This window comes from Gracilinanus agilis, chromosome 3 (genome assembly GCF_016433145.1).
Source record: "Gracilinanus agilis isolate LMUSP501 chromosome 3, AgileGrace, whole genome shotgun sequence".
NCBI classification, from domain to species: domain Eukaryota; kingdom Metazoa; phylum Chordata; class Mammalia; order Didelphimorphia; family Didelphidae; genus Gracilinanus; species Gracilinanus agilis.
The window spans coordinates 221,976,889-221,988,381 of NC_058132.1; positions in this window are offsets into that span (position 1 = coordinate 221,976,889).

The following is an 11,493-nucleotide window of genomic DNA, read 5'->3' on the forward strand; positions in this document are numbered from 1 at the left end:
AAATAGAGAGTAGGATGGTACCTTTAAAATATAAACTTTATTGGGGGAAAAAAAGATTCAAAAGGGCAATTTGATGATCTAGAATGCTTTTATATTATGCTAAAGGAGGGAATTACATTGTCTTTTGAGAATCATATTTTTTTTCTAATTTATTGAGGAAATATGGCCTATCGAGTAAAAAATTTTGTTGTGTTTTTTTTTTTTGAGAAAGACGCAGAGAGAAATTAGGGGAAGAAATGAATTGCATATCTGTCACTTGAAGTTATTGTGCCATATATGAAGATAATCAAACACTGAGTAAGAGGTAAGGCTAGAAGGAAATATAATGGACTGCTTCTTTATTTTTATGTAGAAAAATAATATTTTAAAAAGATTATCAGATTTTAAGAGATTGAAAGCAATAGCATAATAGGTTAAAACAAGTGTGATGATAATACTGGTGTTAGTAAAAAAAAATATCCAACTACAAATATCAAACTAGAGATGAGAATCACCGTTTTCCCTTATTCCCATCTAGCTGCCAAAATAGAAGTAGAAATTAGGCATTATCATATGATTTATCCCAAATGTAGATGTAAATATGAAGAGAGAAAGGTAGATATTCTAAGTCATATAAATGGAATATACATTGAATTAATTTTATTATTTTGAAGAATTTTTTAATGGAACTTTAATGTATATAAATAATCACAACAATAAAAGTTAATGGGTAATGCTACCACATAAAATGGAGGAAAGTAGTAGAATAGAAAAGAAGGAAAATCAAGAATTTAGAGGGTAAAACATAAATAATTAAAAGGAAAGGATGATGTAGAATCTATTATGCTTTGGCTAAATAAAAGAGGGGGATTCCTAATCTCATATGTGGTCAAGAGAAAATACAATATGCATTCATGTAATAACTGATATTTATAGCTGGTACTTAACATGTTTTTTTAATTGTTTCTCAAAATAACCATATGACTCATGGTGATATTATCACCATCATTTTATATATGAGTAAATTAATATTAAGAAAGTGACTAAATGTTTTTTCCTCTTTCACATAAATTATATATGTGTGTGTGTATACATACATACACACATGCATGCACATATACATATACAAATATACACATATTTACATTATATAAATGAATGGATTCATATTTGTCTTCTTGACTCCAAGTAATTATAACATTCTGAATGTACCATGCCTCTTTTAGACATTAAAAACTAATTGAGAGACTAAAAAAATATAGGTCTTATGAAAACATTAGTGAGAAAATATTTCTAAAACATTAAATTTTAGGATATAGATATTTATAAATAAGTGTTGAAAGGAATATTAACTAATATATTATTAGCAGACAATAATGCAATTAAAAAGTAACTAATGATAGAAATACAAAAAAGACAATTTTAGCAAACAGCAGAAGAAACATTTGACCCCAGAAAATGTCTATGGCAAAAAAAAGCAAAGAACAGAACAAACAGAAGATGACAAAATCCAAGGTACTAAATGCAAAACTTAAAAAAAAGATGGGAATTGGTCTCAAGCTCTGGAAGAACTCAGAAAGGAATTCAAAAACCAAATAAGACACTGAAGAAAAATAGGAAAAAGAAATTAAAGTAATGCAAAAAGAAAATAACAGCTTAAAAAGCAAAATTGGTCAAGTGGGAAAAGAGGCAAAAAAATCCAATTAAAAAGAAGTGTTTAAAAAAACAGAATTGACCTACTGGAAAAAGAGGCAAAAAATCCAATGAAGAAGGGAGGAGAGCTCTGGGGGTGGAGCCAAAATGGAAAAATCATCTTCAGCAGCTCTGTGCAACCATGAGAATCCGCCCCAACCAGGATTACAATATTGCCACAAAATGAATACAGGAGTGAAAGAATAAACAAGGAAACAGAATGAAACAACTTTTAAGAAAAGAAGAACCCAAAAGACAGGCAACAAACATCTAAGGCACTTAAGTGAAAGTATAGTAGACACAGCAAGATGCTGTAGCAAAGGGAAGAACAAGCCAAGAGCAAAACACACCCCCACACCCCACATCATTTGTGTAAGGTTCAGAAACCTATGCCTGGGCCAAAATCCAGATACTGAAACACTGTCTGAGCAGAGAAAAGTAAAAATCAACCCATATCCCTTGAGATTTCAAACCTGTGGAGAAGTCCAGAATCCTAGTCCAGGGAATTCTAGTCTGGGTTTGGAACAAGGACTTAATTCACAGTTTGGGGTGGAAGATAGTACTAAGTACTAAGTATTATATCTTTTTAAGTAAACCTTAGGTCTGAGCTCCAATTAAGGGTGTGCCTGATTGGATCAAGTACAGTGTGAGATAAACTTGAGGTTAAGCCTGAGGCTTGAATATGAGCCATCCCTGACATGATCAAGATCAGAGTAAGATAAAAAAAATTACACCTAAGGCTGAGGCAAGTCTTTAAGCTATCAGTATTTCTAGGGCCAATGAATCAGCAAGGAGAGGGGAGGTCCCAGGAATCTCAGCTCTCAGCCCTCAGACCATCACATCATCCCCCCAAGTCTAACTATAAATAGATAGGAAAAGTGAGTAAACAAAAAAATTACCTAAAGTCACCTAAAGAAGATGGAAAAAAAGACAAATATAATTGAAACAAAAAGCATGCTAGTCACTTGGTAAGAGAATGACCATGGCTAGACAACCTATTATTATATTTGTGAACCTTAGATTTTAAAATACTGAGACAATGCTCTATGCCAGTGATGGGCAAACTATGGCCCATGGGCCAGATGCAGCCCCTTGAAATGTTCTATCCAGCCAGGTGACATTCTTTCTAATCTGATGAATACAATGAGTAGGATACAATACAATGAAACATCAAAAGAGTTGCCTTAGAAACAGACTGACAGATGAGCATTTTCTTTCCTTTGGCCCCCCTCTTTAAAAAGTTTGCCCATCACTGCTCTATACTATATTGGATAAATCTCCTTTGGATGATTTATAAGAAAAAATTGTGAACAAGAATCATATGAATGAAAATCCACCTTGATGAAAATATGTGTCCATTGAAGTATCAAAACAATTATAACATAGTGACAATAGGATATGGTAAGCAATTTTTAAAGAAATAATTATCATAAATTACTTACATAAGTTGTGTAACCAAAGACTGGTAACTAGTCTAAATATAAATTCAAATCTGGTTCAGATAACTCTTTTAGTTTGTGATTAATATAATTTATGAAGACAATTAGGGATGTCAGTTCTCACACATTAGAGAAATGGGGTAATGAAAGTCTGAGAATTATTAAGGATCTTGGTCTTCAGTGATCTCAAATATGAACTCATTACAATTAAATTTGCCATATTTGCTGATGATACAAGTAAATGGGACACAAGCAAAATGTCACATATGGTAGAGATTTTAGAAATTATCTAGGATATTACCTTAATCTGAGAAAGTGATTCACAGAATGGTTAAATACAATAGTCAAGTATCATATATGCAGCTAATTTTTGAATCAGGATTCTAATCTAAGTTCCCTGAATCCAAGATATATGTTATTTCTATTATATTACCTTATTAAAAACAAAAAGACAATATTATTTTGTCTAAAAATAAAATTTATAATCAGTTTTCAAGTTTTCAATTGGTCATAAATACTATATTAAAATTTTTAAAAGAAGTCCTCACATTATTATACCTCACTATGTTTTCTTTCCACATTCCAAAGATTTTTTGAAATAGCTCCATAAAACACTATTATTTCCCTGTGTCTAAATTGAACATTTGTTACAAAATTTAGGTATTTTAAGTTAAGCAGGGAGCCATTTTCAGCTACTGGTGATACCTCATGTTTGGAGGTTATGGGAGTATTGCTCAGAATTCAATTAAAAGGAATATTATTAAATAGAAAATAATCTTACTTCACTAACAGGTTTTTTTCAGAAACAAATTATGAAGTCACATTTAGGTGACTTTCTGTGATTGCAACTCCTAAGAAGATAAAATAAACTAATTATAAAGTATCATTGGTCTTAATTCCAAGGGATTAAACATATGTTTAATCCTGAAGGAAAATAATCAAATATAATAGTGAAAATGAGGCAAGAGAGGCAGATGTTTAACTCATAATTGTCTTCCCTTTGTTTATTTCACTGTCCAGTGAAATCAATTATTTGGAAAAAGTTAATTGGTATAGAGCTAATCTTAAACCATTTTTGTGAGATGATAACTGATTTTTAATGGAAAGGCTTTAACTATTCCTGAAATTTTTCTATATTTCATTTAGCCTTTGAAGAAATTGTTGTTTCATTAACATTCTGTCTCCTCTGCTTTCTATCTACTTATCTGTCAGTTACAGGCAAACTGTGAGAAGTCAGCTTTATCTATCCTTTTAAAAATGGGTTGTCTCACACATTTTTTGCCTCAGCTCAGCTAATGAATGGCATTACTTATTATAAGTATTTTTTCCTTTTCTTTTTCCTCATCATCGACTGAGAAAGAAGTGTGGGGATTTTCTGTGCCAGTGGGAGGTTAAAGGTAGGAGGTCTTGAATTATGAATCTGCTCTGTTCATTCCAACCTTCTTCCTCTTAATTTTTAAAGGTACATGACATGAGGTGGAATACCTAATGCAGTCTCTTTGCTCTCTCAAATCAGTAGGTGTGTCAGTTTTACAAGGAACAGATAATCAAATGAAGAGAAAATTTTTAAAAAAGGTATAATTATGTTGAAATGTGTTAAAAATGCATATAAGTTATCAAAGAGTGGAAAAATCAGGAGGATAAAAACTGTAATTATAAAACACAAAATGAACAAAGGGAGCACATTTTTGTAAGCCATTTTAGTCAATCAAATCATGTAAAGGATTATCATGGATTCAAAATATGTGTATGTGTGTGAATAATTCAGTAAATTGTGCTGCTTAAGACCCCATTTTACTTGTTCCATCCAAGTCTGGAGGCATAGACAATAAAGGCCATGAACTATAAAACAGTGTCCACAGTAATTAAAGATGAGAATTTCTGAATTGGGAGACTGGGTATGACTGATATCAGAAGTTTCTCCACTCATAGAGAAACTCTAAAAGTTGAATTGTTTAATTCAAAGCCAGAGATGTCACCAGAAAGTGATTTGATATAAAGGCAGCGTTGTTTTTCTTTGCTGGGAATACTTCTGTCCATTGAGTCAACCTATCAAATATGACCAGGGCATATTTGTATCCTAGATAGTTGGGCATTGATATGTAATCGATTTGTAAGCATTCAAACAGGGTACATGCCAATTGTTTCCCACCAAGCCCTTTAATTCTGGTCATACCCTAATTGTACTATCAGAAAACCTTGTATTTCTGGCATATTCTTATTGGACAAGTAGAAATTCCGGGTGCCATCCAGTATCTTCAGATGCCATCTATGAGGGATTGAGTCCCATAATGTCGTTTGGCATGCAATGAACTTCATAGGGTATTCTACAAAGATCTTGGCCAAATGGGTTTGTCTGCACTTGACAACCATACGCCTCTCACTAATTTGGTCTTTAGATTTTCTATCCAGTGCTTTACTTCCCTTGGGGAATATGATTGTTTGAGATCTGCTTCATCCACAAAGGAGAAGTTTAGCACATGGATAGGACCAAATCATGCACCATATTTGGCTGTTATATCCTCCCATCTGTTTCCTACTGAAACCCAATCTATACCCTTTTGATGTGATTTTCAATGCATCACCTCAACTTCTTTGGGCAACTGGACAGCTTCCAGGAGTTGGTTTAAAATGCTCCCATAGGCTATTTCCTTCCCACTAGCAGTTATAAAGCCATGGTATCTCCATATTTGGCCTGTAAAATGAACCATGTTGAAAGTATATTTGCTGTCTATATAAACATTTATTCTTTTATCCTTGCCAATTTCAAGAGCTCTGGTGAGACTTAGGATTTCAGCAGCTTGAGCACTCATAGACATTGGTAGAGCTGCATACCATAAAGTCTCATCTCGAGTCACAACAGCTGCACCTGTGAATCTTTATCCATCTAACACATATGTAGAACTATTGGTAAACAGTGTCAGGTCAGGTGTGATCGAAGGAATATCAGTTAGGTCTTCTCTAGGCTTCAGCACTATTTCCAAGTTATCTGCACAACTAGGGATGGGTTCCCCTTCTAATGGTAAGTGGCATTAGTGTGGCTGGGTTGATCTCCTTACAACAATAGCAACACAATTTGATATTGGGATAAGACCTGGGATGTAAAAGCTTGCAGGTTGCTGTTTTTTAAGATGGTATCTATTTGATGAGGTGAAGACAGCATGATACTGCATCCCAAAAACAGATCTGAAGATTTTTTTCACCATTAGGGCAGCAGTTGCAATTGCTCTCATACATGGTGGCATCCCTGGAGCCACAACATATAGGTAGGAGCTATAATAGGCAATATCTCTAAACTGATCCCCAAGAGTTTGCACTAATATAGCACTAGCTATTCCCTTGTCCTCATGCACAAACAGCTGAAATGGTTTTGCATGGTGAGGGATTCCAAGTATAGGGCTTGTTAAGACAATTGTCCTAAGTTTTTCAATAGCATGCTTGTGCTCCTGTGTAAGTTTTAAAGGTTCTGAGACAGTGTTCCTAGTCAAGTCTGTCAGAGGTTTTGATATCAGACTATATCCAGGTATCCACTGCCTACAGTAACCCATGATTCTAAAAATTGCATGGAACTGCTTCTTGGTCTTAGGCATGCACAGCTTCTGTATATCTGCAACTCTTTTTTTGGGAAATCCTTCTTGAACCTTTTTCTAACACAAAGCCAAAATATTTGACCTTATGCATAACCCATTGCAATTTGGCTTTTGATACCTTGTGCCCTCTTTTGCATAGCTCTTATAACATATATTTACTGTCACTTTGATACACTCAACCATTTGGTGACATAAACAAAAGATCATCAACATAATGCACTAATTTACTTTCAGTGAAAATGATTGATTCAAGGTTTCTCTGCAGGATCTGGCAAAAGACATTTGTACTTTCTGAGAATCCTTGTGGAAATCTTGTCCAACAGATCTGTTTTCCCTCCCAGGATAATGCAAAAATCTTCTGATTGGACTTATGCAGGGGCATGGTAAAATATGCCCAGCAGAAGTCCACAATGGTGAACCATGTTGCATTGTTTGGAATTTAAGCAATGATGATGGCTGGGCTAGATACCACTTCATGTCCCTTCTTAACAAAGCTGTTGACTGCTCTCATATCCTGCACAAATTGCCATTGTGTTTTGCCATTCACATCTTTGTTTTTTTTTATTGGCATAATGGGTGTGTTGTACTCAGATATGGTGTAGACCAAAATGTCTTGCTCCAGGAGACTTTGAATGATAGGCCTGATACCCTCTGTAGCCTCTTTACTCAACCTGTACTGAGAGAAGCTAAGTGGAGTGCCTTCTTTCACTTCGATCTTGACAGGTGAGGCAGATTTTAAGATTCCTACATCAATTGAATGCTTTGTCCAAACTGCCTCTGGGATATCTTCAGGTATTTCAAAGATACTCCCCATATGATGTTCTTCCTTATCACCCTTCACTTGCCCCAGGAACAGTAAGGGATGGTGCTTGAGTGACTATTTGGATAAGTGTAGGAATATTTGGCCTGACTTGTCACATTGGATGGTAGCTCCTAATTTACAGAGAATATCCCTACCCAGGAGATTGGATGGACATCCAGGTATCAACAGAAGTGAATGATCCAAGGTCATTGGGCCTATCTTCACCATCTTAGATCTTAGCTTGGGCACCAACTCCATTTCCTCAGTGTCTCCTTTAATTCTCACAAATACCATTAATGTACAGTTTTCAGGTACCGTTTTTTAACATAGATCTAGTTGCTCTGGTGTCAATGAGAGCTGGATAGATCTGGTCCTCTATCTTCACCATAACCAAGGGCTCATTGTCTTTAGCTGACTGATCAACAGGTACTAAAGGTGCTTCTATATTAATGCCACCCAAATCCCATTAACCTTCTTCTAGGATTTCTGTTGTTATAAAGAAGTAAGGCAAAATGTTCATAATGGAAGGAGGAATAACAGGGATATAGGATAATAAGGGGGATGGCTGAGTTAAGGGAATGAATAGGCAATCTTGGTATAGGGAGGAGTAAAGGGGTTAGGTGAGTAATGAAGTGATGAATGGGTAGTATATAGGAAGTTAAGGGAATGAATGGGAGTATAGGAGGGGCTGCTCAAACAGGCTAAAACAGGAGGCTAGAGACAGAAGGTACTGGGAGGAAATAGGCTGGGTTCTTCAGACAGGGAAGGTATGTCTATGATACAAAAGAAATTGAGTTAGCCAGAAATGTTTAGATCTGGCCGTAGGGTTTCTCTTATCCCTGCAACAACCCTTGTCTGTTACTGCAACTACTAATGCTGCTTTCTTAATTCACAAATTTGTAAGTGGCCTTTCTCCTTAGCACTCATATTCCTCCACCTTGGACAAACTAGGGGAATTACTAAAGCTAGCACAGGTGTGATCATAATATCTAGCTTTTACTTTGTCACTACATTTGGTGTTATTGTCCTTGTTGTTGCTGTTATTATATGTAGAATTATAATAGGTGTTTCTTCCATTGCTGTTGTTGTAACTGTTCTTGTTGAAATTTATTTGTGACTTGGATCTACGGTTCCTGACAATGTGGCCCAATTTTTGGCATAGAAAACCTATTTTCACAGAGCTGTTGTTATTATTATTATTGTTGAAAGATTGCCTTGGCCTACTCTGGCTCCTCAGATTATGTGACATTAGAGCCATGTTCTTTATCTCCTCAATTTCTTTTGTCTTTTGTGCTTCTTTCAGTTGTCTTTTCAATTCTCCTATTTCTTTATCTTTTTCTGAGGTCTTAGATTGTTTAGGTTCAGTATCTCTTGACTCATGAACATAGACCTCTTTCTTCCTAAGTTCCTAAATGGGTATGGTCTCCCATTGTGGGCAATGCAACTTAAAGTATGATTGTATGGGATTTGCACTAGCCTTCACAAACAGATGCCTAACATGTTGAATGTTGTCCACTGTAGTCATGAACCTAAAGTCCAAAATTATCTCTCTTGCCTCCAAGAGCCTGTCTAAATAAAGCCTTGGGTGCTCTTCTTCCCCTTGCCTAAGCTTTTCAAAGGATCCCCATGCATTGGAGTGATGTGCATGCAGGCACATTGCTTCTGCCAAATCCTCCCTACAGTGTTTCAGATATGCCATGTTGACATTGGATGATAACTCTAAGTCTTGATGTTGTTAAGGCCAAGATGATAGGTTGGGGTTGCTCTTAGACTCAGCAATAAACTTTGCTTTCTCACTAGGGGTGTACAGTTGTGACAAAAGCAACTCCACATCCTTGAAGGTTGGCTTATATAAATGGACAGCCCTTTTATATTCCTTAATTGACTTATGTAGATTTGTGTAGAACTGGGGAAACCTCCTTTTTCAAATCTCTAAATCACCCCCAGAGAATGGTTTATAGCCCTTCACATGTACAATCCCAGAGCCTGGCTGAAACACAGTCCTGTCCATGATGGGTAAAATGGTGACAGGAGCTACTTGAGCCCCTGAAACTTGTTGTTCAATGTTGATAGTGTCAGTGGCCTTTTGTTTGTTTTTTTCAGTCTTTGTCAAAACTGTTCCCTCAATAACTTCTAGCTGCATGATGGTCCATGCATCTAGCTCCTTGCCTTCCCTAATCTGCTTGTTTATTTCAATTAGTACTTCCATCTGTTCAATTAATGTTTCCAAAGCCAGGTTTGTCACCTCTGCCTTCCCAAAAGTAAAGTTTAAAACCTTCCTCAACATCATAAAAGCCCCATAAATAAAAAAATGGACCCTGATTACTTCTATGAAAAATTGAGGGATTGTAACAAGCCATAGAGTTGAACATGATCTCCAAAAACCATACAGCAGCACTGCAGTGCATGCTAGAGTAACAATCATTCTGTTAATAAGGTTGGCCATGATGAAATTTTCACCCTCAGGTTAAAAAAATAATCCTAGGCTGGCTAGCCAAACTGTAGGATTAGGGAAACTGTGAAATCAGGGGTCAGTGGCAATGGAGTCTCCCCAATCCCTGGTCTTTGGAGAAGTAGGCAGACTTGACTGCATGGGAGGGAGAGGAGCCTGTGGAGTACTCCTTCACCTCCCCCCACCCTGTAAAATCAGTTAACTGTCTGGTTATGGAGGATATTCTAGCTTGATAACTTCTGGGCCAAGATGGTAAGTGGATAGAGACTAAACTCCTTGTGATGGTAACTTTCTTTCTTTAAATTACTCTCTCACAGGATGGAAATTTATGAGATTAAAGTCTTCAGCAAATATGACCACAGGCCCCCATGGCAAAGGCAGTTACATCCCCTGCTTAAATGAAATACTTGGCTTGTTGAAAGGAAGGCAGTAAGTATATTCCCAAGCTAACTGTATACAAAGTCTATCCTTCACAAACTAAATGTAGTTAATGTTTTCAGGGAACAGGAGTAAGGGAATCAGTTTAAGAAAAGAGGAGAGAAGGTAATTTGGCAAAATTATTAACTGTAGGCTAACAACACATTCCCCCTGGGGGCAGGGGGAATATAACTTGAATGGCTGAACTCTAATCTAAAACCCCTAAATAAACTTCCTTCTAAAACCTAATCTCCTAAACTGAAGGTAAATGGAGATCTTGTTTGAAGGTGTATCTTAGAGGTAGCTATCAAGGTAAAGCAGCCCTGGCTGTCAGTGACTGAATGTTCCAGCCCAGAGCTACACAGATTGTCCCTCTGCTCAGAGCCAAGAGCAAAGAGTCTGGACCATTGCAAGAGGAGTGACCTGCATTTTATACCAGGACTCCAACTGCCTTTAACTGCCCCCTCTTTTAGAGTTCTGCAAGGGGGGCACCATGGAATTCTGTGATGCAGCTTGAACCCCTCTCAGAAATATGCATTCCATGTAAGTCAAGGGACTAGTGCCAGAAGGCAGGATGCAAATAAGAAAAGGATTATAGTAAGATTAACAGCATTTGAGTAGAAGGATAGGTCTGTGTTCTGAGTAACACAATGTGCAGAATCAATTTTTCATGGGCTTATGCAGGGTTTTGGGTGAAATAGCCATCTTGATATAGAGACAGATGTTTGTGTGGATCTCTCCCCAGGGATTCTCTTTCCAAGCATTCCAGTTATATATCCATATTACATGCTAACGTAGGGACAATATGTTTTACCAGACACTGCCTGGGGGTCTTTGCTCTTTCTGCTGTCCACAAGCTATGCAGCCATTGCATGTCTGAGAACTGTTTGGAAGCACCTTCTTTTTCCTACAAGAAGGGTATGATCCAAATCCCCTTGGGCTTTGGTCCCTATAACCATGGGGCTCTCAAGCCTGCACTAGCCCTTTTTCAGAGTGGAACACAGTGTGGAACAGCCCCTTAAACATTATCCACCTCAATCTTAGCCTGGCTAACCAAGGGAGGCTTCCATGCTCCTGGCTGTGAAGGTAGAGTCTAAGGTGTCATTGGGCCATTGGCTTTAC